This window comes from Equus quagga, chromosome 12 (assembly GCF_021613505.1).
Source record: "Equus quagga isolate Etosha38 chromosome 12, UCLA_HA_Equagga_1.0, whole genome shotgun sequence".
NCBI lineage: Eukaryota > Metazoa > Chordata > Mammalia > Perissodactyla > Equidae > Equus > Equus quagga.
The window spans coordinates 89004489-89029289 of record NC_060278.1 but is presented as its reverse complement, the minus strand read 5'-3'; the positions used below and the strand labels follow the sequence as shown (position 1 = coordinate 89029289).

The following is a 24801-nucleotide window of genomic DNA, read 5'->3' as shown; positions in this document are numbered from 1 at the left end:
TGCCAGGGAGGGACTCAAGATCCCATGGAGATGACCTTTAAGATTCCTTCCAGGCCTGAGATGTTTATTCTTTCTTTGTCTTCCTACTTCACACCCAGTTCTGGATGTGACATCAGACATCATTTTTGTGTGTATGACATTCATAGTTCAAATTTTTTTTTTTGTCTCCAGAGAATTGTGATCAACAAGCAGAAAAAAGAAAGAAGAATGTTCATATAGCCTAGCTACGTGGGAAATGTGAGGACTAACACCAGGGCCTCAGTACCATCAGGGTTTAAGACGTCTTCATCTGGGAAATCTGGCAGCACAGAACCCCTGTCTGAGATAGTAAACCCATCCTTAGAATATGAGATCAGCTGACACTTGTCCCCCCCACCACCCCATACTTGCTACTGAGCTACAGAAGCAGCCTACAGGTGAGGAGTCCGAGTGTGAGCACTGGTTCCCGCATTCACTCACTGTACGACCTAGGCTCCCTGGGCCTTTCTCCCATGTATAGAATGAGAACAATACTGGCTTGCCCTGTCCGCTGCGCCAGGACTGCTGTGAGAGTCTCATGAGAAGACAGGTGGAAAGGGCTTGGCAGGTGAGAAACTGTCATTACAAGTGCTTGAGGGGCCCACAAATCTCCTGAGCAAGGAGCCCACAATCCCAGGCCTTCCAGGGACTCTGCAGGCCAGAGGCTGGGGATTTCTGGCCTGGGACATATCCTTCCAGTGCCCTGCCTGAGGGCCCACAACCATCCACCCTCCCCATGCCACGCGTGCATCACTGTTCTAACATTTTAGAGTAGTGACCCATGGGCATCCCCGCCTTGCCAAGTACCCCTCTAACTTCTCTCCACCACCCTCCTCATGCCAGGCTCTCAGCTTCCAGGCCTTTGCACCAGCTGCTGCTGGCCTGCAACATCCTTTCTCTTTCCTAATTCAGCCTCCTCCTTCAGGTCTCAGTTCCAGCATTACTCCCTCCAAAAAGCCTTCCCTGACTGACCCCTGGCCCCTACTCTGGCTCCCCTCACTGTGTCACTACCCTGTGTTCAGATGTCCCGTGGGCCCTTGCCATCACATTATAACAGGCCTGTTCACTTTTCTACTTCTCCCTTTGATTTTATTTATTTATTTTTCCTTTTTCTCCCCCAAACCCCCCAGTACATAGTTGTATATTCTTCGTTGCGGGTCCTTCTAGTTGTGGCATACTTCTCCCTTTGGACCCTGGGGCCCTGGAGGCAGGACCAGTGGTTCCCATCCCTGTGGCCCCAACCCCGGCCTAAGAAGAGATGCCTAAGCAAATGCTTGCTGACACTTTTGAGGTAGGACCCCATCTCTAACCTCACCCCAAAAGTGGTATAGGCCTGCAGGGCCCTCCCTCAGGAAGACGTTGAGGATGCAGCAAGTAGAGAAGAGTCTGTAAGAGGAGACTTGGCAAGCAGCAGACAGAGGCGCTGGGACAAGTCGTGAATACAAGCTTCCCCCTCACGCCCCGGTATCCTTCCCTACTCGATTCTTCTCCCAGCCACCTCTGAAAGCACAACATGGTGACATTTGGGAAGGTCTCTTTGACAGAACACCTACCCAAGGAAAGGTCACCAGCCTCCCCACCCTGTCCACAGAGCCCTGCCCCCGCAATGGCACAGTATAAGGCAAACTGTAAGAACTGGCTGAATATTAGTGGCTAATAGGCATAGTTACCGGTGTATATCCTCTGCTCAGGAATCGGTGGCTACTGCCGTGGCCCAGTCACTGTCCGAGGTCCTTACAACTGCATCCTATATTTGATCCCCACAAGGAGATGTTTTCACCATCTCCCCTTGTGCTGCTGAGGAAATGCAGGCTCAGAGAGGTTGAGGGATTTGCTCATCATCACACAGCAAGTCACGTTCTATCTGCTGAGTACAAACCCTACAGGTTTTAATCGATAGAACCCAACCTTCAGGGCATCCAGTCTCACAAGTAATAAAAATACAAGCTTGCTGACAAGCATGACTGACATGTACATTCCTACAAAGCTTAGAAGCTGCCATAAAAGACAGCTTGGTCTCCTCCTCCTGCTGGCGGAACCTGACTGAAGTGCACTTTCACAAAGACCTCAAGCCCAAACCAGCATCCCAAAGAGCACCTGCAGCAAGCAGACTTTACCTTGACAACTTCTACCCCTCTGAGCTGCTCCGCCTCGATGTTTTTGCAAGCATGCTAATCACCTCCCCAGGCTTTGGGCTGTCCTGCCAGACTCTTTTCTGCTCTCACAAACAGACCTGTGACATCACTTGCCCCTCAAACAGTCCCTTCCCCTCCCAGGACTGCCACCCCTCTGTAAAAGCTGGGGACTGCACTAGGTTGGGGACGGCATAGGTTCCAATGGGTGTGCTACTTCTAGTTGATGGGTAGTACCTGCCTGTGTTAAGAAGGATCCTCAAGCTGTGTCTAGGCTGAGTGTGAGCGTCATGATTGATCGGTGCTGTCTGCCACGGGCCTAGTACGGGAAGTAACTGCCAAGCACAAGGTGTTTGTTGTCCCTGGGCAGGACTCTATTCCCATGATGCAGAATCACTTCCTTGATTCCCCACTAAAGCCTTTACTCCTCGTCCTTCCTTGCAGGCCCACCAACATCAGAGCTTCTTGGACAATGTTTTAAATCCAGTAAGACGGGAAAACGACCATCTGTTTTACAGACTACTGTCCTTCAAAAGACTGACCAACAAGGAACCCCAATAGCTGCAACTTAGAGAGTGAGGGTGGCTGGGTTTCAGCCCAGTTTTATCACTTAAGTGCTGAATGACCTTGGGCCAGTCACTTTACTTCTAAGTCTCTGCTGCTTTTTCTGTAAAATGGGGATCAGAAGCCCTGTTTTCCTTGCATTTAACCCTATCTGAACACTGTGCTAGGATTCCCAAGGCTCAAAGGGAAGTCCATTATCTGACTCAGAGATTTTGGGATGCACACATGACAGGAAGTATTGTCCATTTCTCAGAAGAGGAAGCTGAGGCTGAGAGAGATGGAGGGACTTGGGCCAAATCCCACAGTAAATAGCTAATTGAGAACTTAAGCTAAATTATGATTAAATTCACAGTCCTCCCCATCCTGTTAGCCCACCTCCACAGGGGAGATGCGGCCAGGCTCCATGCAGCCACCGTGGCTTTGGAACCAAGGCTGCCTCTGTGGAAGAAGCCCTCCCAGGAGATGATGAGTCTTTTAAAGACTCTGCTGGAACACAGCCACGGAAAGCTCAGAGTTGCAGAGTGCATTAACTTGGAGAATTCATCACCATAAAAACAGTTAATTATTCAGAGACATCATCTACTGCCCCTTTCAAATATACCTCCTTAAAATGGGCTGGAGAATGAGGTACCTGGAGCAGTCAAACTCACAGAGACAGAAAGTAGGGGCTGGGGGAGGGGGGAACTGGAAGTTGTTGTTTAATGGGTAAGAGTTGCAGTTTCGCAAGATGAGAAAGTTCTGGAGATAGATGGAGGTGATGGTTGTAAAATAATGTGAGTGTGTCTAATGCCACTAAACTGTACACTTAAAAATAGTTGAAATGGTAAATTTTTATGTGTATTTTACAAGGAAAAAAAAGGGCTAGTGAGGAGTCCACTGGGGAATTCTCTACAAATGAGCCCCAGTTATCAAATTGCTTTGAATTTTTTCACCCCAAATCCAAGAGTCACAGAATGAAATATTTAAAACTACTCTAAGCATGAAGTTTTTGATTTCTGATTTGAGTTGAATGTATATATGAGCAGGGGCTGATCTATAATCTGCCTACAATCTCTTTCCTAAGATTCAGGAAATAGAAATAAAAGAAAAAGAAAGAACTCAAATAGAAAATAAAAAAGATTGGAGGCCTACAAGGACAGTGATCAATTTTTCAGCATCACAAAACCTTGGAAAGGGGATGAAGGGAGACTGTGTGAAGAAAAACAATTTAAAACTTAAAAAAAAAGAATTAACTATAATTATCTCGTGTGACTATAGAAAATAGAAAAAGTTGTTCTAATCGTATTGCCCTAACACAATTACTATTATATCATTCTACACCAAAACTTTTTAACTGTAATCACTTTGGAATGGCAACCTTGCTAAAAAGAAATAGAAACTTCTGCCCTGGCCTTATTAAACAGAGGGAATGTGGTAGAATAGAAAGAACAGTGAACCAGGACTTCAAATCTTGATTAAGCGGTGTGACTTTGGGCAAGTCACTTCACTTCTCTGTTTCATCACCTCTAAAAACTGCAACCTGCCTCCCTCAGCAACAGAGGCAACACGGCTTTGTGGACTGTGAAGTAGTATGAGAATGGAAGTTAGCAATAAATAGGGAGGGCTGAAGAAGCCATTTCTTGAGGACTTATGATCAATATGAAAGCCAATAACAAGGTAAGTATTCAGAAGTTCTGATGCTAGTTTTAAGACAAAATCACTTGTAGTACTTTCATTATCACACCTCTTAATTCAGTGACACCTCGGGCTCCTACAGGGTGAGCAAAGCTGCTTGCCTGAGATCTAACCAGGCTCACAGAGACCAGTGAGGTCCTGCCTGTATCTTCCCTCAATACCTTCCACCTTTTGACCCCCACTGCTCCTAGGCTGCCCCTGACTACCTCCTTGCTGTCCTCCACCTCACCCTCCCTGAAATGCGTCCCCATCCTCTCTGAATCGGTCCCTCTCAGCACCTGTTTGTCTCCGTGAGGGCTTATCTCAATTAGACAGTATCTTTTGTCTCTGTTACCTGCTTGCATGGGGACTCCAAGCTGGAGGGCAGCCCCACGAAGAAAGAGACCAAGTCCGTCTTGTTCCCTCCCCTCCCTGGGCTCAGCACCTGGCACTCTGAGCACAAGAATGGCTGATTGTTTGGAGAGAGAAGCGGAGGTGGGGTGGGAGGAGGGAGGGGCTGGCTGGGGTGAACCCAAATCCTCTTCCCCTGCATTGTCCCCACGCACTGCTGCACATGCCCCTTTGAGGAAACTGCTGGGGCAGCAGCAGTGGCAGCCGTGCCTTTATAGGTGCTGTCAGACAAGCCCCGCTCCTCCTACCCCCACCGGCAGTGCAGGCCGCAAGCAGACACCTCCTGACTGCTACTACGCCCCTGTGCAGGGCAACAGCCACGTCAGGAAGCATGGGAAGCTTGGGAAGGCAAGAGAGTTCCAGGAGCGGCTGGAACTATTAAATCTATTCACAGCACACTCAATAACGGGCTCATCACGGCCCCAGAAGGAAAGTGCCCCCATGGAGTGATGACCCTGCAGAGAAAAACCCTGGCTCTGAGTGCACTGGACTCTGATGGCCCTGGGCAGCCCTCTCTAGCCTGATCTCAGCTCTCCTGGCCCTGGACAGCCAGCCGCTGCCTTCTCTCCTCAACCCAGGGCACCCCCCACCCCCCTGACATCCTCCCCTCCCCCATCCAAGGTATCCTCCCTTCAATATCTCCATCCACCTGGAGCCCACCCAGCTTTTGAGGTCCTGAAGGTCCCCTCCTCTCTAAAGCCTGCCTTGGTTCACTCCATATTCCCCATTAGAGCCCTGCAGTCAACAAACAGCCATCAAATGACTGACACGCCTGCAAACACCCCACCTCGTCCACCTACATCTTTCCAGGCATGGGACATCGACAGTCTACATATTGTACTAAATATTGTAAGTCTTCTCTCTTCCCTTGGGTATCAATAAGAGCAGCAGCTAACAGTGCTTAAATGCTTCCTCTGTACCAGACACTGTGCTCAGTGCTTTGTACACATTCTCTCTCTTGTCCCCATGCTGACACTAATGTCAGGTAATATTATCATCTCTATTCTGCAAGTGAAGAAACTGAGGCCCAGAGAGGTTAAGCAACTTGCCCAAGGTCTCACAGCTCTAGATGGCAGCCAGGATCTGAACTCCAGCAGTCTGACTCTAGAGCTATACTCTTAACCACAGGTATGCAGGACTTTTGGGGTGTGGGCTTCTCCCCACTGTGCCCAGCTCAGGTGTACACAGTTGGGCATTATAAATGCCAGCTTTCTGCATTCCATAGGAGCAGGGCGGCCAGGTGTGGTCACCAATGCAGTCATTCAACAACAACTTCCAGATCATCCACTGTGTGCTCAGCCTGTGCCCTCGGGGAGTGGATTTGAACCACAAGGGCTCTGTGCTTGGGGACCTTTGTGATTGTGCAGAGGAGAAGAAAGGTACACAAAAATCATATTTGTTGAAGCCACAAAACTGATATCATATCTGCTTTGTCAAGTCTGAAAATTTCCTTAGACAAAGCACAGAGAAGCAGGAACTTGCGACCCCAGCTAGTTAGATAATAGCTAATCTTCGAAATACACAGGCCAACCAAACTGGGTGTTATGATACCCTCTCAGTAGCTTCCAAGGGACCCAAATCGATTCAACTGAGCAGCAGAGCTAGAAGGAACTCCCTCCAGCCTGAGAAACAAAAAGGGAATCTGAGGTCCAAAGCCGGAAAGGGTCTTGCCTGAGGCCACCCACCAACTGAACAAGAAGCCAAGGGTCCTGCTTCCCCAACCCCTGTCCTCTCCAAGTCCCTGGGACTGGACCCAGGGCAAAAAGGCTTTCAGGCCATCTGGGTCCTTAAGACACCACTGGGGGTTGAGGTAAGCGCCTATAGCAACCGAAAGTTTAAATGTCTTCACGGGGAAGACAGGGCGCTAGCTCTTACCTCAGGGATTGTGGAACTGTTCTGTGAAAGCTAGACTCGGGAGGCCAGGACGTCTTTCCCACGCCAAAACAGGCCCAGCTCCAGCTCAGCCCTGCCCCGGAAGGACAGGAGTTTAAAAGGCAGTAGCTCCTCACCTGGGGCCACACCCGGGGAAGGCTGACTTCACCAGTGAACCCGTCTGACTACCCGGCTCCCAGACAGACCAGCAGGGCTGCAGCGTGGCGCCTCTCCCTGTGGGGCCCCACCCGGACCCCACCCAGCCAGGCCTCCAGAACAACGGTAGGAGCCGGTGGGAAGAGGCCAGCTCCCCTTCTAGTAAGGCCAGCTCGGCCTAGGTCCCTCAGGGCCCACCCCAGCCTGGGCTGGGTCTGAAGCAGCTGCTTCCTGCTTTGTCTTTTTCTTTCACTTTGGTTTTTAACCCCAAAGTGAAACTAAAGAACGGCCGATGTGGGAAAGACAGTGACAGGTAAGGCTTGGGAGGACTGAACGCCTGGCTTCTAATGCCGTAAAGCTGCTGACTCACTGGGAAACTTGGAAGGAGGCCTTCAACTCCAGGCCTCAGTTTCTCCACAGATAAAATGGGAGCGAGGAACTAGGCAAGTGATTTTAAACATCATTTTAAACTAGAAAAATGATAGAACTTCCCCTTCCGCATCCCTGCCACCACCAAAGACCGAAAAGGAGCTGCGGAAATGACCTGCGGGGGGCTGGAAGGGCCTTCCTGTTGGCTTGAAGGAGGAGGCAAAACCCTGGCTGCAGTGTGAAGACTCCTGGTCTCCCTGTCTCTCCCCTGCCTGTCAACTCAATCCCTTTATCTTGAGTGGCCCTGGAGTCCCAGCAGCCCAGGGCAGAAGAAATTCAGGAATCCCCCAGGCACTAGCCTGACCCTGTCTTGCCATAGCAGAGGAGACACCCACCAGCAGCTGACTGAAAACTCCCAGCCCGAGGGCTGACCTGGCCATCTGCTATGACAGATAGCAACCCACCCAGGACCGGTCCAAACTTCAGACTCTGCTGACCCTAGGGTACCTAGCAGTGTCTAGCTAAGCCCACTGTAATCTGTTTTACAGTATTTTCCCACTGGCTGGTTTACCAAATCTTCCCACTAGCCTGACGACCCGAGAAAAGCAGGGATGAGCCTTCCCACCTTTCAGACTAGGAAAACTGAGGATCAGAGGAGGACAGGGACAGAGTGGCCAATCCAGCACTGGATTCAGGAACTCAGTAAATATTTACTGGACAAAATGAGCTCACTGGCCCAGCCGTTGCCAAGCAGGTGCAGCATGCGCCAGAGAAGCGCAGGAGGGACACGACATGGGTGGGTGGGTGTGTATGTGTGTGTGAGACACTCACCTGGGTGTGCATGTGTGACATACCTCTCCCTGGAGACCAAGTCACATCAGGCCCGAGGTACCTATAACAGGTCCCCTCCCCCCCAATCCTGGCTCCATTCTTGCTATCCCTCCAGCTCATTTCTAATCCAGCCTCCTTCCCTCTCCGGGCTGGATTAGAATAGTCGGTTCTTAACAAGGAAATGAATTTGAATCCAGGGGTGGGGGCAGGATACTTTAAAAAAATATATACATTTTCAGAATGCAAAAGAAGGCAATTTGAAAATACCTAACAAAATTTTAGCTGTACAGATTCTTCAAGATAGCAGTTCCACTTGCAGGACTGGCTCCCAGAGCTGTGCACACACACGCACATGGACACGCGGGGAAGAGCACCTGCTGCAGTACTGCCCACAGCAGCAAGACTGGGAACACCCTGGACACCCCTGCGTAGAGGACTGGACACACAACCAGGGGTCCATTGATGACGGACTGCCACATGGTCATGGAAAAGCAGGCAGTGGACCTGTGTGTGTCCACAGGGAAGAGCCTACAACAAACAGACTTGTGTGAAGACGACAAGGCACAGAACAGCAGGTAGGGAACAGGTCACCGTTTGCGTAACAAAAAGGGATGTTGTTGACACAGCTGCCTAGATATGCAGAGCATTTCTGGAAGGAAACGGCAAGACTGTTCACAGTGGCCACCTAGGAGCCTAGGTGGGAGAGAGACTAATTTTTCACTGGGCACTTTTCTACGAAGTTTGAAATGTTTAACCACATACATGTATTACTTTTTCAATAAAAATATAATTTTTACACACAAAAAATAACTCCAGCAAAATAAACCCAGAGAAGCCTCAGGCATCAGACTCCCTGGGGGAAGGGCCCAGGCAACTGGATTTTGAAGTCTCCCCAAGGACTGCCTGTCTAGCCTTATAGCACATGTGGTCAGCAGCTGAGAGTAGACAGAGATGGCCTGGACCCCACAGAGCTCTGGGTGGGGAGAAAGCATAGAGGAAGACTCAGGAAAAACTTGGCCTTGAGACATAGGAAAGATTTGAAGAGGGCTTTGAATGTCAAACAGGTACAGCTGGGAGGGGAGGGTTCCTACCTGAAGGACAAGGGAAATTAAGTCAGGCTGGTAAGACAGAGGAAGGGGAAGGAACGTGTCTCTCGATAGTGATCCTAGCAAATCCTTTCCCCTCCTCTGCTTGGTTCCCACTCACAGGAAGTGAGTGGGTTGGGCCAGAGTCCTTTGCAGACCAGATATCCTAGGATCTGCCTTTATTTCAATTCATTTAGTATTAAAGGAGGCAGGGAGGGTCCCCAGCTCAGCAGATGGCCACAAAGCTCCACACCTGTGCAGACTGTAATCAAATATTTGGAGGCTGCAAAAAATTCAGGCCAGGATCTTAGGTGCAGCAGCCCTTGAGCGACTTCCCCCAGGGAAGAAGGAACCGGTGGCCTTCTGTTGAGATGCCCTTCCTCAACTTCTTGTTAATAATTAAGTCATTCCTGAAGACTTCTTGTGTCACTTTGAAGTTCAGTTTGCAGAGACTTGCTGCCTTGGCTTTCTTTACTATGATACTCTAGGCTGAGGGCTCACAGGCCACACTAGTCCAGATCTAAGCCAGACTACAGGGATCTGCAGTGGAAAGAGCCCAGGGTGGGGGTCAGGAGCGCTGGGGGGGATCCTGGCCAGACCTCAATGATACTGTGGACTCTGGGAGGTCAGAAACTAAGTCTCTAAGACTGCTCTGCTTGCCACTGTGTCCCCAGGGCTAGCTCACCACCTGTCACACAGCGGGCATTTAATAAATACTTGTTGAATAAATGAGCAGCTCAGCCAGTGAATCCCGGAGTGACCTGGGTCAAGTCACTTTCTGGAAAATGAGAATGACAAGAACACTAATGACCTCCTAGGGTTGTATAAGGATCTACTGAGATAATGTGGATGAAAATGCTTTGCAAATCAAAAATAGGCTAAACAAATATTAAGGATCCAGAACCAATGTGAAAACAAAATAAAAAGAATGAATATACATGAGAATGATCAAATTTACGAGAAAGCACCTGGCAAATGGTAAAGCATTAATCAAATAAATTACTACAGCTGAAAGGGACAGCACAGGTCATTCTAGTCCACTGTTCCAATGTCCAAATGATAGTTCTCAGGCTGTGTCTGTTCCAAAGGAGTACAAAAATCCATCAAAACCTTTGTCTAGATATTGGTATGAAAAACAAAGGTGCAGTTACAATTGTACCCTGCGTACAGCTAGGCTCAGAGAGCATTTGCCACACAGAGCAGAAGGGCTGGTCAAGCCATCAGTTCCCTAGCTGCACACTGGGATCAACCACTGCTGCCTCCTACAGTAAGTCCCAGGCCCCTGTCGCTTCCCTCTGCCCAATGGGTATCCCTGGCTGCAGCCTGGAAAATGGGAACTGGGTGGGCTTCATCACCTGGCTCTCCTGTGCTAAGAGTACCTCCGGACAAGTCCCTTCCTGCCTTTGTGGGTGACTGATTCCTCTGGCTGGGCCAGGGCACACCCCTTCTGGTGGGGCTGGCTGAGAATCCCAATGGGCCCAGTCGTGGATGTGCCCGTTGTTGGACTAGACACATATGAGACCCAATGCTGGAGGTTGCTCACAGCCTGGCGAGTAAAATTGCTGATGTAAAGGGCCCCTTATTTCTCTGACTCTCCTACCCTGAATAAATTCTAAGCTGGCACCCAGCTCCAGCCTTCCAGATCTTTAGAAAGCAGAGGTTTGTGGGCTGTAGGGGATGCATTTCCATGCCCCCAATTCAAGGTGCAAGAAGGCTCAGATTCCTGGGACCTGAACAGTACAAGTTTCCTTTCCAAGAAGCAGAGCCGAACTGTGGGAAAAGCCAGAGTTTACAGTCAGCCAGCCTTGGGTCTGAGCCACATGTTCCTTATCTGTAAAACGGGGATGGTAAGTCCACCTGCCTCAAGCTTGTTGTAAGGATTTCATCAAAGTGCCTGTGGGGGCCCTGGCACAGAGCCTGGCATGGTGCAGGTGTACAAGCAATGTGCTCAGACTGTTACTTCCTGCCCCAAAGCAGCAACACCCAACATCTTTTCCTCTGGCCCATCAGGCCCCCAGCGGGCTCTTCTCAGGGACAACTGGCCATTCCCACTCCCACAGGCTCCACCAGAACCTCGCCCTCTTCTTTCATCTGGATGCTTGCAAAGCTTCCTCCCTATCCTCATTTTCATTCATTCAGCCTGATTCATCTTGAAAAAATCCTCCAGTTGTGCTACCCCTGCTCTAAAACCATCTATGGCTCCCCAAAGTCTCTGCTTTCAGCTGATGTTCAACATGACTACAACCTGCTGGCTCCTCCAAGATTTTCCCTGATGCACCAGCAAAACTAGTCTACTCTGTTCCCTAAATACGTGCTTACCTTCCACCCCTGCACCTCTGCCTCTGCACAAACCATTCCCCGAATGTCAGCCCCACCCTCTGTCTCTGCAAATCCAGCCCCCTCAAGAGGGCTCTTGTTTTCTCTGGCTCACACTCAGTTCTTCCTTCTCAGACAATGCTTTTCCTCAGCAGACGCTTAATTACAGACTGTCACACAGTCTCTTATAATTGTAGGCCTTGTCTCCCTCATCACAGCGTAAGTTCCCAGGGGCAAAGGCCCTGTCTGTCTGTTCTTTCCCATCCTCTCAGAGCCTGGCCCAGGGCTGGGAGGGCAGGCCCCTGGTCAGAAAGTGTTTTCCAAGCCCAATTCAGCTCCAGACTGCACCAAGTCTAGCTCTGATCACTTGGGACCACTTCTCTTGCTCTTGTCCTGTGAGTAAACTGTTCACTGGCCAAACCAGACCTTGCCACTCCAGCTCTCCACCAGGCCAGCAACGTACAGAAACGAGGGAGAGCTGCGTGGGGAGGCAGGGCTATGGCTCTCGCCTGGCCTGGCATGGTCTTGCTCTGTGATCCCAGGCATGTCCTTGTCCCTCCCCTTCCCCAGACCTGCTTCCTTACTGTGAAACAAAAAACAATAATCTTTTAGCTCCACAATATGGATTTTACTTGTCTTTAAGGTGGTCTTGGTTCCCAAGAGTGGGGGGTGCGGGGGAACTGGCTGATTCTAACACAGGCTGAGGGATGGGAAGGAGCCCTAGCCAGGACTGGGAAACCCGGGAACCCGAGAGGCGCTCAAACCTCATCAACCTCACTGAATTCTTGTTGACGACGGGATGGCATTCCTGCCCAAGTGTTCAGTTGCACTGCCATCACGCTGGCCAGGTCTGACAGTGTCTGCTGCCAGGGCTAAGCAGAAGGGTAACTTGCTTTTGGAAACAACCTGTCCTGCCCAAAACAAAGACGATGACGAAGGGCCAGTCCCTCACCTGTAAAATGGGGATAAGATTGACACCTATCATAGGATTGTTGCAGTAATGCAGTGAGAAGATGCCATGAACCACTTAGCACAGTCCCTGACGCCCAGGAACAGCAGTGTAGCGTAAGGTTCTCATTTCTTGAGGGGCCTTTACTACATGAGTTCTCATCCACACAGCAACCTATGAGGTAAGTATTTCCATCTCAATTTGACGGAGAGGAAAACTGAGGCGCAGAAAGTTGATCAATCCAAGGTCACACAGCAGGGACGAGCCAAGCTGTGATACAAAGCCAGGAAACTCTCAGCTCAGCTTCTCCCAGAGCGCAGCCCACAGGCCGTCAGCATCAGACTCCTCCAGAGGGCTGCTTTAAAACGTTGATTCCTGCCTCCAGAACTGCCAAACGAGAATCTCTGGAGATGGAGTTCAAGAACCTCAACTTCATAACGATGAGGAATCTAAATTTTACATATGAGAAAACTGAGGTACAGAGAGGTGAAGGGGCCTGCCAAGGACACATCTTCAGTAACTATGAACCTGGAACTGAATTCACAGTCTGACTCCAGAGGCAGCAATCAGAGACTTCCTAGAGGTGGTGGCATTTGACCATGTGGACCTTGAAGGGAAGAGAGGGCACTAGAGGGGGAAGGTAGAGCACAAATAAAGGCTTGGAGCAGAAAAGGCCAGGCAACTACTGCTTAGTGTGCCCTCCCGACCCCTGGGGAGTGAAGATATAACTATGGAGCCACCGCTGCAGCCTCCCCCCTGGGAGAGACAGTCCTGAGCCCATCTGAGCTTCCAGGAGGAAAGCCTGTCACGTGTGGTGTCTGCAACCAGCAGATCTCTGGCAGTGGCCCTCTGGGTGTGTCTGGTTGCTGCTCAGGGTGAGAAAACCAAGGAAGATGGTGACTCAGTCCCCACCCAGACTCAAGCTAGTCTCATTTAAATCTGAGATGAGCTCAGAGGCTGGAGAAACGTCAAAACCCCCTCCTTACAGAACAGATGCCAGACCCAGAGAAGGCAGCCTGAGGGGTAGCCTACCAGGCAGAAGCAATAAATTTGGAGCAACGCTGTGGGTTGTCAGGGAAGAAAAGCCAGGAGGCCTCGGCTCAAGCCTGCCCCAACACCAGCAAGCTGTGGGACCCTAAGCATGTGCCTGTCCCTGTCCCTCTCTGGGCCCCCTATTCTTCATTCACCTGTGAAACAGGGAGAACCCCACTGGCTTCTGACTTCCTCCCAAGACTGTTGTGAGGAACAATGATCAGGAAGGAGCCGGGCAGATTACACAAAGCCTCACACAGCAAGTGAGACATCAGAGGATTACTCCTATTATTTTTTAGAACAGCCAGAAGGTGCTTTCCTTGTTACTTGAACCCCAGCCACAGAGGGTAGGGGGAGAGGCTGGGCCTCTGTTTTGTTCCCACAAAAAGAAAAGTGGTCTAGATATCACTGGGAGGTGAAAGTTCACATTTATTAAGTGCCTACTCTGTGCCAGGTGTTTTTTATATATAATCTCACTTAATCATCACTTCAATCCTGCAGTGTAAATATGATTCTCTTCGTTCCAAATGAGGAAACTGAAACCCAAAGAAAGTAACTTGACCAAGAATACACCAGCAGCAGGTGATGGAGACTGATTAAAACCAGGGGTTTGTGGCTCTAAAATCCACACTATTTCTACTCTCTGGAAAAGTTTGTTTAAAAGGCAGAACATGCTTGGTACAGAGGCCTAACTCAAGGACTGCCTTCTCCTGGAAGCCCTTCTGATCCCTCTGCCCTGGCAGGACCTCTCTCCTATGAAACCCCACAGCACATAACCAGCACACGTCTGGCAACAATCAGCACATTCTCCTTCTCATCCTGTGATCAAGCACACTTTTAACAGGGAAAATGAGATGCAGGTACAAACAGGTGACCTTTGAGTTATGTTAGAATCCTTAAATGCCAGAGCTGGAAGCACCTAAGAGACTATGCCATCCAACTCCCTCAGTTTTCAGAAGGAAAAATGCAGAGAGGAAAACACTTGTCTGAAGTCACACAGCATCTTAGCATCAGGGCCAGGAATAGAACCTTGGCATTCTGCCTCACAGAAATTCTTTAGGGATTCCATGATTTCAGAATCAGTCTTAGGACAAGGATTATCATTCTCATTTTACAGATAAGGAAGCTGAAGCCCAGGCAAAAGTGGCCTGAGAGTGGGTCAGATGTGGGGACCAGAACCTTGATCCCTCACTTCCAGGCCAGGGACCAAGCCCCCCACCCCTCCCCAGTGTAAAGTAGTCTGCATAGTGTGCCAAGCACAAGCCACCCAAAAAGGTCAATGTTAGAAATTGTCATTATAAACCAGTGGGCAGATGATCCCAGCCTGACAGTGACCTCTTCAGAGGCAGGGCCATGGAACAGGACCCAGGAGTCCTGGCTTGACCCTCTGTGAGTTCCTGGCTTCTCTGGGCCTCATCTCTAAGACAAGTGGGCTACAACAGCTGATCTCATCTGCTCCAAAGTTCTAGGAGATCCTAGGCTCCTTGACAGCAGACCTCAGCTATCTGTGGAGCCTCTGTCAGCTGGGGCCTTTGTTCCCCAACTCCACCGGGAAGCAGGGAAAGCAGCCCAGGGCCTAACTACAAACTGATTGACTTTATTCCCAAGTGCCACTGGCCAAGCAGGGCCCACCCTTAAACAACAATGGGATGGAACATGGAAAATCCAACTGTCTCCCACTACAGACATCCAGCTGAACACATCCTCCTATCTTTACAGACTGACAAAGGGCAACCAGGAATCAAGGCATAAATAAGGGATAGCCTGCTCTCAGGCCTGTCAGAAGGGCAGGTGTATTCCTGAATAGCCAGGTGGCACTGGAGTGGGGGGTAAGGAACCCTGGACTGGGGATTCCCAGGCCGGCATCCCTGTCCCAGCTCTGCCATGAACTGGCTGTGTACCCCGGGCAAGCTGCTTTCCCTCTGTGGGGCTCCCGGTAAAGACAGGCTGACAATTCACAAAACATGTCTACAGATGTTTCATTAGATCTTTATGACAACCCTGTGACGCCCGCACAATTATTCTCTTTTTACAGATGGGGAAACTGAGGCTTGGAGAGGCCAAGGGTCTCACTCAAGGTCACAGAGCTTGAAGCTGGCAGAACCAAGGCCCCAGAGGTCTTAGACAGCCAAACTCAATACGCAAGGATGGTCAGGTTAAGAACAACTTCTCTCTCCCCTCATCCTGACTGAGAGTCTCAGCAAGACCAAGGCAGCACAGGCCCTGGTTCACCTGCCCGGTCTGGTGGCCTGCAAAGTTCTGGCCACACACCCGACGGCCCAGCTGCCTAGGAGCCGCACCCCCCTGCAAAATTTCATTACTCAAGTTGGCAAGAACGCAGCCCCCACCCCCAGCCTGATCTAAATAAACGCCCAAGTGATATCACATCCTGCCGGCTCCAAAATAGCCCAGGCCTGCCCACAAGCAATCACAAAGTGCCAGGCCATGCAGGGCCAAGCCGGCAGAGATGTCCAGCCCGCGGCACCCTCCACACACTCAAGCAACTAAAGCAGAAGCCTCAGAGCAGGAAGGCCCGCCCCCCCAACCTCTGCCAGGTGGCCTGGCCCCTCCCTCCTCACCCCCTTTGTTGGGAGGCCCCAGAGCCTCCTGCCCCAGCGCCAGCCCTGCCCCAGCGCCAACCCCATGGAGCCTCGGCCGCGGCCAGCCTGCGGGCAGACTCCGGCCCGACCTGGACACCCCACCACTCACATTGCTTCAAGAGCTCCAGACACAAAGCCATGAGGGCCGGACGGGGGTCAGAGCCCCAGAGACCGGCAAAGACAGAAAAGGGGAGAGGGAGAGACAGGGGAGCAGAGAGCGGGGGAGACAGGGGGCCAGGGCAGACAAAGCCAGGGGGGCCAGGACCACTGGGCCAAGGAGCAGGCTCAAACGGGGGCTTTCCGTGCAAGAGACATCCAGTGGCGAGACCACCGAGGCAGATGTGGGGGCAGAGCGAGGCAAGGAGAGCAAAGCAGGGGACCCCGACCCAGAGAAAGGGGGGGTGCAGAAGCCTGAGAGAGAACAAGGAGAGACAGCGACAGGGGACAAACCGAGGGAAGGCAGGGAGGGGCGCTCAAGTCAGGGAGCGGGGGAGCTTTTGGGGGTCCTAAGGAGAGACCCCAAGGGATCTCGGAGGTCCCAGCGTACACGGGGAACACCAAAAGAGGGGGAAATCTCGAGGAAATACGGGCGAAGAGGAGGCAAGACCCCGGGGATTTGGGGGGTACAGACGGCAGGGAGGACCCCCAAGGGATGTGCGGGAGCTCCGAGAAGAGCCCCGGGAGAGTGCGGAGGGTGTTCTGAAGGAGAGACCCCAAAGACGTGAGGCGCTCCGAGGGGCAGTCCAAAGAACGGGGCGCTGAGACAGGGCTGCTGTGAGGGACGAGGAGCGCCGAGGGGGCCCCGAGACGGGGCGAGGGAGGGGCCGCGGCACCGCGAGGGCAGAGACAAAGAGACAGCGAGCCGGGGAGAGACAAAGCGGGCGGGGCGGGGAGACCGGCCGAGGGCCTGCGGCCGCACAGGGCACGGAAGCGCAAGCGGGCGGGCGGACGGACGGACGGACAGACGGGGAGGAGGGCGGGGGCAGGGCCGGGCGGGGGCGGCGCCCGTTTCCTCGCGGGGCCGCCGCGGCTCCGGGCGACGCTGGGCGGGCCCCCGGCGTCCGGGCTGAGGAGGCGGCGGCGGCGGCGGCGACGACGTGGACCGGACAGACGGACGGAGTGACGGACGGGCTGGCGGCAGCTGCGGCCAGCGGCGGGCACTCACCCTCCTCCCTCACGCGGCCCGGCCCGAGGCTCCGGTTTTGTACGCCCGAGGGGCGGGGCCTCCGGGTTAAAGCCCCGCGCCGGCCCCGCCCCGCCCCGCCCCCCGCGTCAGCCGCGCGCGCGCGTCCCCCGGGACTCCCGGGGCGGGCGGGAGCGCGCACAGCCCGCTCGGCACGTGGCCCGTGCGCAAGCGCGCGGTCCAGCCCACGCCCAGGCCGGCTGACTGTGAGAGGGAGCGCGCGCACACGTCGGCACGCGCACGCCTGAGCACGGGGGGCTCCGCCCCTCGGGCCGCCCCGCCAAACCGGTTCCAGCTGGAACGGGACGCATGCTCCGTCCGGGAGGCGGGCCGGGAGAGTTAACACCCCTAGCCGGGGAAACTGAGGGTCAGAGGTACCCGCTTGCGGTGGTCTTTTCACCCCTGTATGGTCAAATTTGTCCTCAAGTACTATCGACTCTACGTCCTAAACGATTCTAGTTGTCCCCTGCGCTTCATCCTCGCTTTGCTGTCTTCATCGGGAGTCCTTCTAATTGGGTTCAAATCCCGGCTCAGCTTCTCGAGGGCTGTGTGATCTTGGACCAGAAGCTCATTCAACCTCCCTGAGCCTTCGTTTCCTCCTCGGCAAAATAAAACCAGCACACCCACGGTGCCCTGGAGGGCAAAGCGCAGTAGGCGCCGCCTAAATCCATAAATCACTCTCTTCACACCTCATGGCCCTCCCAGTCCCCCGCTTCCCCCTGCGAGTCCCCTCTCCTCACAGTCCCGGTCCTGAGTCGTTTCTTTGGTGGCCTCATCCCTCCGGGTCACACCTACAGTAGATCTGCCATCCACAGACCCAGCCCCTGTTCCCAGACCTGCCTTGCTGGTGACCTAGGCAAGTCCCTCCCCTTCTCTGTGCATCTGTTTTCCAAATGTAAAATGGAGAAAAGAATCTCACTGAAGAAGATGATACAGTGTTTCCAGTACCACTGTCACAAGTTTTGCATAAAGGCAACAAAAGCAACTGAAGGTGATTGAGCCATTTTGAAAATAGCTTACTTTGTCCTACTCACAGTCACTATGCTACAACTGTACTATTCATTTCGTGTTTATCTTTAAATTGATTAATTTAGAAAAATTCAGGAAGGCCCTAAGCATGAGCCTGTCTTGCTCTGACCCAGCCACACCGGCCCCTGTTCCTCCAACATACCAGGCACCCTCTTGCCTCAGGACCTTTGCACCACTCTTGCCCGTCTGGAGTACTTCCCCTACACAACTCATTCCCTCACTTTCTTCAAGTCGTTGCTCAAACATCCTTCTCAATGAGTTCTACCCTAGCTACCCTGTTCCTGCTGCAGTACCCCTCCCTTCCGCTGCTAGCACTCCCCATGCCCCTTGCTCTGTGCTGCTTTCCAATAAATCCTATACTTGTGATATTTATGCTTATCATTTTGTCTGCTGGCTCCCCCCCACCCCCCAGTAAAGTACTCTCCATGAAGGCAGGGGTTTCCATTTTGTTCACTGATGTGTCCCTGGTTCCTGGAGCGTGGCCTGGCCTATTTTAGGTGAATAATAAACATCTATTCAATGACAGAGCTGCCCAATTGAAGGCTAAGTCCTTAACCACCATGCCATGGGGCCTCTGGGGTTCACTTTAAACACCTTAGTCTCTCCTCCTTTGGCCTGACCTTTCTACCCCTGAGGGTGTAAGGAATGCATCTGTCTTGTTCAAGAATCTCAATCCTGGGGTTCCCGGCCTGCCCACCAGTCCCTAAGCCCAATCACTACTTTCCCCCAGAAGGCTCAATGGATCTGCTGAAAAACGGGACTTAGAAGAGTGGCAATCTATGCACTCAGCACCTGGTGGGCACCTGATTAACCAGGAACGTCCTGGTCCAAGGCTTGGTGGAGCCCAGGGAGGAGCCCTGCCTTCCGCCCAGTGCCTCCTGTGGAGAGGTGCAGCAGCAAGGAATTCTGGCTCCTTATCACTCACTCTGAGAGGCCTCCTGGGTCCTCCCATTACTCTCCGACCCTTGCCTTGCCTGGACCACTGCACCAGTCTCCAATCCATCCTGCCTTGGTTGCTAGATAATTCTCCCCGAATCTCCTATAACCGTATCACATCTCTTTACCAGGACCCTGGATGGCTCCTCCCCACATGGGATAATGGGGAACTCACGGCTTTGGAGTCAGGCAGATCTAGGTGGGAAAAGCCCCTTGATATACTAACTGGGTGACCTTGACATGACAGTCACGTTCTCTAGGCTGCAGTGTCTTTGTAAAATATCTGTAAATGTGTATGTGCATGTGTGTGTGAGGTTAAACTGGGTTAAATTGGAATGTCAGATATGTGTAACTATCCTGGCCACGGCAGACATCAGTCGTCGATGGTGGCACACTTCTCTGCTTAACTAAATCTCAGTCCTGAGCTCCAGGGATCAGAGATGACGTATGAGTTGAGTTCTATTTGCAATCTCTGGCATGATGGTCTTTGAGGTTCCTCTCAGCCCTGACACTCTGGGGTCGGAGTGTCCAATCTGACTGGACCCTGTGGTGTAATAACCAGAGACTGGAAGGTTAGGCTTGGGGGACGAGGCTGACTGGAGGGTTGGCTGCTTACTGGAATTTTGTCACCCTCCTTTTCTCTGTCTATGCAGCGGGGAGTGAATTAGAGAGGACTGGGGGAGGGGAGAGGGGACAAAGAAGGGAGGGCAGAGCATTCTGTGACTTGGATGGGAGGTGTTTGGGGGTTCCACAAACCCAAGCCTCATAACATTGATAGGAAATTTGAGATACAGGGAGGGGCTGGGGTGTACCCAGAGTGACACAGCAGAGCTGAAACTAGAACTCAGGACCCCTGAACAGGACCCCTGAAGGAGCAAGGGTGCATCCCAGGCCAGGAACCTATCCCAGCTCAGTCTAGAGCCTTAAGCACTGCCAGGGAGTGACCCCAAGTGTGTGCACCTCTGTGTGTGTGTACACACACGTACACACGTGCAGGTGCAGAGAATGCAGTTGGCAGGAGCAGGGGTGCCACTCAGCAGCCCACCACCACCGCTTGCCGAGGCCCCTGGGTGATGTCACAGCCTCCCTTGTGATTCAGACGGCGTGGGAGAGACACAGAAAGGGAGGCTGGGGAGGGAGGAGGGCCAGAAACTGAGAGGGAAGAAAGGAAGAGAGGGTGGGGGGAGAAACAGGGCTGAGGGAGAAAGACAGAAGGCTAAGCTGGTGGAGAGGCAGGGGCAGAGGGAGAAGAAGCTGGAAGAAAGGGATGGAGAAAGGAAGCAGGGAGAAGAGAATGAGCACCAATGGGAGATGGGCAGAGGAGGAGGCGGCTGGAGTGGGAGGGAGGGTTTTCTCTGTTCTTTCTGGTCTTTTTCATAGTCAGAGAGAGAGAGGAGGCAGGATGGGGCAGACTGAAGGGTGGGCACCGCCGTGTCCCCTCCCAGGTAGGTCCATTGGCTGGGGAGGGGCATGTATATGCAGCCAAGCTGCTGCTTCCATCCCAGCTGGAGCTGACCCAGCCTGCCAGTCACCTGCCAGAGCTATTTCTGGAATGTGGAATCTGGGTCAGAAAGGGGGGAGGGAGAAAGGGGGCAGCTGGGAAGCTGGCCAGCTCTGAGTAGGTGGGTGGGTGGGCAGATCCATGCCCTGGCCACCGCCACTCCAGAGGAGCCCGCCCCTTCCAGGCTCTCACTGCCTCAGTAACCGCCCCCCACATCTACCTACCCGCCTACAGATGGCCCGAGAGCATATGTACCCATGTGAGAGTGACAAAGAGCTTTCATGCCCCTCAGCAACATGGGAGCTCAAAACAGCCCTAGGCAGAGGACAGGGCCCGGACTGCTCACTCACTGGAGACATATGCTGAGGAGGGGGGCAGACTTTTGAGCGGGGTGACCCTGCGGGGAGACAGTGGCAGAGTGTGGGTGTGCCCATGTGGAGGGAGGTGATGATGGGCAGGATTGACATGTATGGTTGGACAAGTTTTACATTGATTAAGGATGCTACCTATTAGGGGGGTGTTGATCACAACAAAGACATAATTGAATTATATACTTATTATGACAAATTTCTGGCAGATGGCAGTAAAGGACCGTATTCTAATAAAAATTGTACATCATGACAATTTTTCAACAGATGGCAATGAAATGTCTTGGGGGAGCGCCTTTTCCAAACCCAGCACAAAGGAACTGTTCTCATGCATCAGCTGCAGCTCTACACACAGGTTTGACAATCGGGTGGCTTTGGTTTTCTCTGCAAGGCAGGTGGGTTTACCTGATGAGTATGAAGGGATCAGAGGTAGAGGAGAGAGGAGCAAGTATGTAGTGCTCACTCTGGAGCCCTGGAAGGAGGGCTGAATATTTCCCCCTGGGAAACGTGGGGGGTGAATTTTTTTGGTGGCTCCAATCTGCTAGGGCACAATTTCCTCACAGGTGTGGAGGCGGCATGAGCCTTGAAGGAGACACACATGTATGTGAATGCATGTGCAGGTCTATGTAGAGATGAGGTGTATATGTGCACAGGTAAGAATATCAGTGTGCGTGTGTTTCCATATCACATATAGGTGTAAGAGAACAAAACTTTATGTATGTCTATAAGTAGGTGCATATGTGCACACATGTCTGGGTAGGTGTCAGATGTTGCTACATGATACTTTCTTCAGTGTCTTCGTTTGGGCTAAAGCTTTCAAACTTAGGATAAGTGGAGCCCCACATCCCTACATTTAAAGCCCGATGCTGGATCATCCATATGCGATGTGCTGGGGGAGCTGGGTTTGATTGAATTTTTGGCGTCAATTCTCAATCATTCCCTGTATTCATGCCCTTTGCTATGTAACCGCAGTTTCTCTCACAAAAGGTGGAATGTATTTCCCTGGACCTTGGCTTTGGACTCATGTGACTTTTGCTTTGAGCAGCCAGATGTTAGCAGATGTGACACAGAGACTTGAAATGTGCTTATACAGTGAAGTCTGCCCTCTTAAACTCTTGCCATCATCATGAGAAGAGCACCTGGCTAGGGCGCTGATTCCAGGAGCACCTTTTGGTTCCAGGAGGGGGATGGAGGATATGCAGAGCAGAACCAGCCAACCTGCAAACTCATGAATGAGAACAAATGCATATTATTGTGTGTGCCACTGAAATTATGTGCTTGCTTGTTACACAGCATTATTGTGGTAATAGTTGACTGATACAAAAATTGGTACCAAGAGTGGGGTGTGTTAGCAACAAAAATGAAAATATGTAGCACTGGCTCTGGGACCAACTGGTGAGCGGTAAGTGAACTGTTACAGCAGGCTTGAAAAAAGGTGGCCCATATTATATAGAGACAAAACGCTTGGTAAAACTGTCAACCTACAGTAACTTGAAGAGAGCAAATGGATTTAAGCGAGATAGTTTCCAGGCAAAATGTTGAAAGCAAAAGCTGGCACCTTTGGGCTACATTTGATAAGGACTTACGAGAAAGAGAGCAACTCATAAAAGATATAGGAGTGTTGCAGGGCACAGAGTGTTTAGAGGGAATATAGAGAGCCTAGAACTTGCTGAGTTGGAAAATTAATCTGTCAACTCTAGCCTCTCCTGCCAGTAAATCATTCTCAAATTAAGATAGAGCCTGGACAAAAGACAAAGATCAAACTAAGGTCATGGCCAGTTAAGACTCTAAAATAGTAAGGTACCATCTAGTAGATGCTCTCAGCTACTCAAAAAGGCTTCCAGAAAGCTTAAGAGGTTGGCCCCACAGAAGCTTGATGTACTCAAAGTAGTTATAATTGAGTCTAGAGACACTGGCATGACTCAAAAATAATTGTGGGTGTGGCTTTCGTTACATGGAGTTAAGTGGAATCAAATACATAGAAAACCCACAAAGTGTTTGAGGTAGGTACATGGCCAAAACTATGATCAGCTTAGGCTAAAGGGACTGAGACCATTCAAGGTATAAAAAGACATCTGGGTCCCTAACTTTCTTCAGGCAGGAGGCAGGCTAAGAAAGCTGTTCAGCTGCCCAAAGGACATATTCTTCAATGGTCTCTTTAGAAGTGGCCAAAAAGACTAATGGAAAAGGAAGGGTTTTCAGAGAGCAGAGCCAAGAGCTGTGGAAACCAATGGATTAGCAAGTCAACCCCAGGGAGGAAAGCTCGGGCCTAATCAAGGAACATTCCCAGAGTATTCGCCCAACATTCGCCCAGAAGGACTCCAGAAGTGTCATGGATCAGTAAGTTTCTGAATTCCCTTTCTCTCTCTTTCTGAACGGGAGTATGAATTGCAGTTATCCTGTACATATTTTGCCAATGTATGCTGGATGTGTGGGGAGTTGGCAGGGCAGGTAGATAACTTTTTTTTTTTAGATTTTAGGTCATTCAACCAAGAGGAGCCACATCCAGACCTGATATAGATCAGGAGATCTTGCTGTTATGACTAGAAGAGACTTTGGGAGGTCTTAAGTATAGGCGTATTTTCTATGTGAGAGGCGTGTGAATAAATGTGGCCAAGAGAGTGGACTGTAATAGAGTGAATTATTGACCCTGATTCTTCACTCCTCCCTCCATACTCCTTGCCATAGAAATACAGTTTTTTTACACAAAGGTGGGAGGGTATTTCTCCATCCTTTGTCTTTGAGCTCAATCATAGGACTTGCTTTAGCCAACAGGATTTTAGCAGATATTATGCAAGCAGGGGCCTTGAAATGTGCTTGGGTAGTTAGGCTTGCTCTCTTGTGTTTATGCCATCACCATGAGAAGAATATGCCCTGGCTAGGCCACTGACCCAGGACTCTTTGGTCGTAGGAGGAGGATGAGAGACATGTGGAGCAGAGCAGTTCCAGCTGACCCACAAACTTGGGAGCAAGAAATAAACGTCAGTTGTTGTGTTACAATAATTTTGTGGTTGTTTGTTAGGCAGCACTATTGTAGCAATAGCTGACCCATTCTCAGCCCATTCATGAGTGGTTGGGGTTGGGGGAGGTTGGTGAATGAGGGTTTATTTGAAGCAAATTGCTGAGGTGCTATATGTCCCCCCAGGCCCAGCTCATGCTTAGAGAACTTCTCATGAGCCTGATGATGTGGAGAAGCTGATCTTTTACTTGAGGTTCCTATGAGACTGTAGCAGACTGCCTGCGAGAGCCTGGCAGGGATCCCCTGGATTTGGGGGCCATAGAACTTGGGCCTCAACACCTGCTTGGACACCTCTGAAATGGAGGGGCTGGCAGGGCTACCTGTCACAGCAGGTCTAGGCGGAAGGCTGTAGCAGACCAGCCCATACTTTCACAGTTTCACAAGGCAAAGGCCTCATTTTCACACGGGTTAAGTGGGAGCCAAGAAAAAGGTAGGGCTGGAGTTGTCTTCAGAGGATTCTGCCCAAGATGCCTGCCTGGCAAGGCCAGGTCCCCTAGCAAAAGGAGGCTGAATGGGGAGGAGGAGGGAGACCATGGGATGGAGGAGGGAATAAGAAGCAGTGGCCTGGAGGGGAATTGCCCATGCCAGGAAAGAAGGCACCAGGAGGGCCCTGCAGGACAGGAGAAACTCCAAAAGCACCACCTAGAAGAAGGAGCCAGCATGTGGTATCTGTCATCCGCAAAGTCCTGATGTCAGCAACACCTGCATTAGCTGCCTCCCCCTCCCACCTGGAGGGACCAGAACAGCCACTGGTGAACAAGGAACAGAGAAGACACC

At 51.5% G+C, this 24801-nt stretch overlaps 1 protein-coding gene and 1 long non-coding RNA gene across 2 annotated transcripts in view; one reads left to right on the top strand and one right to left on the bottom strand.

Moving 5' to 3' along the window:
- The window catches only part of DLGAP4 (DLG associated protein 4), a 141322-nt gene that overhangs the window by 48520 nt on the left and 68001 nt on the right, over positions 1-24801 (bottom strand). The gene's annotated exons all lie outside the window — the stretch shown is intronic.
- LOC124248764 (uncharacterized) lies at positions 6654-15957 on the top strand. The gene is made up of 3 exons (XR_006891135.1): positions 6654-7119; positions 8326-8581; positions 15424-15957. It is a non-coding gene; the product is annotated as an uncharacterized LOC124248764 (long non-coding RNA).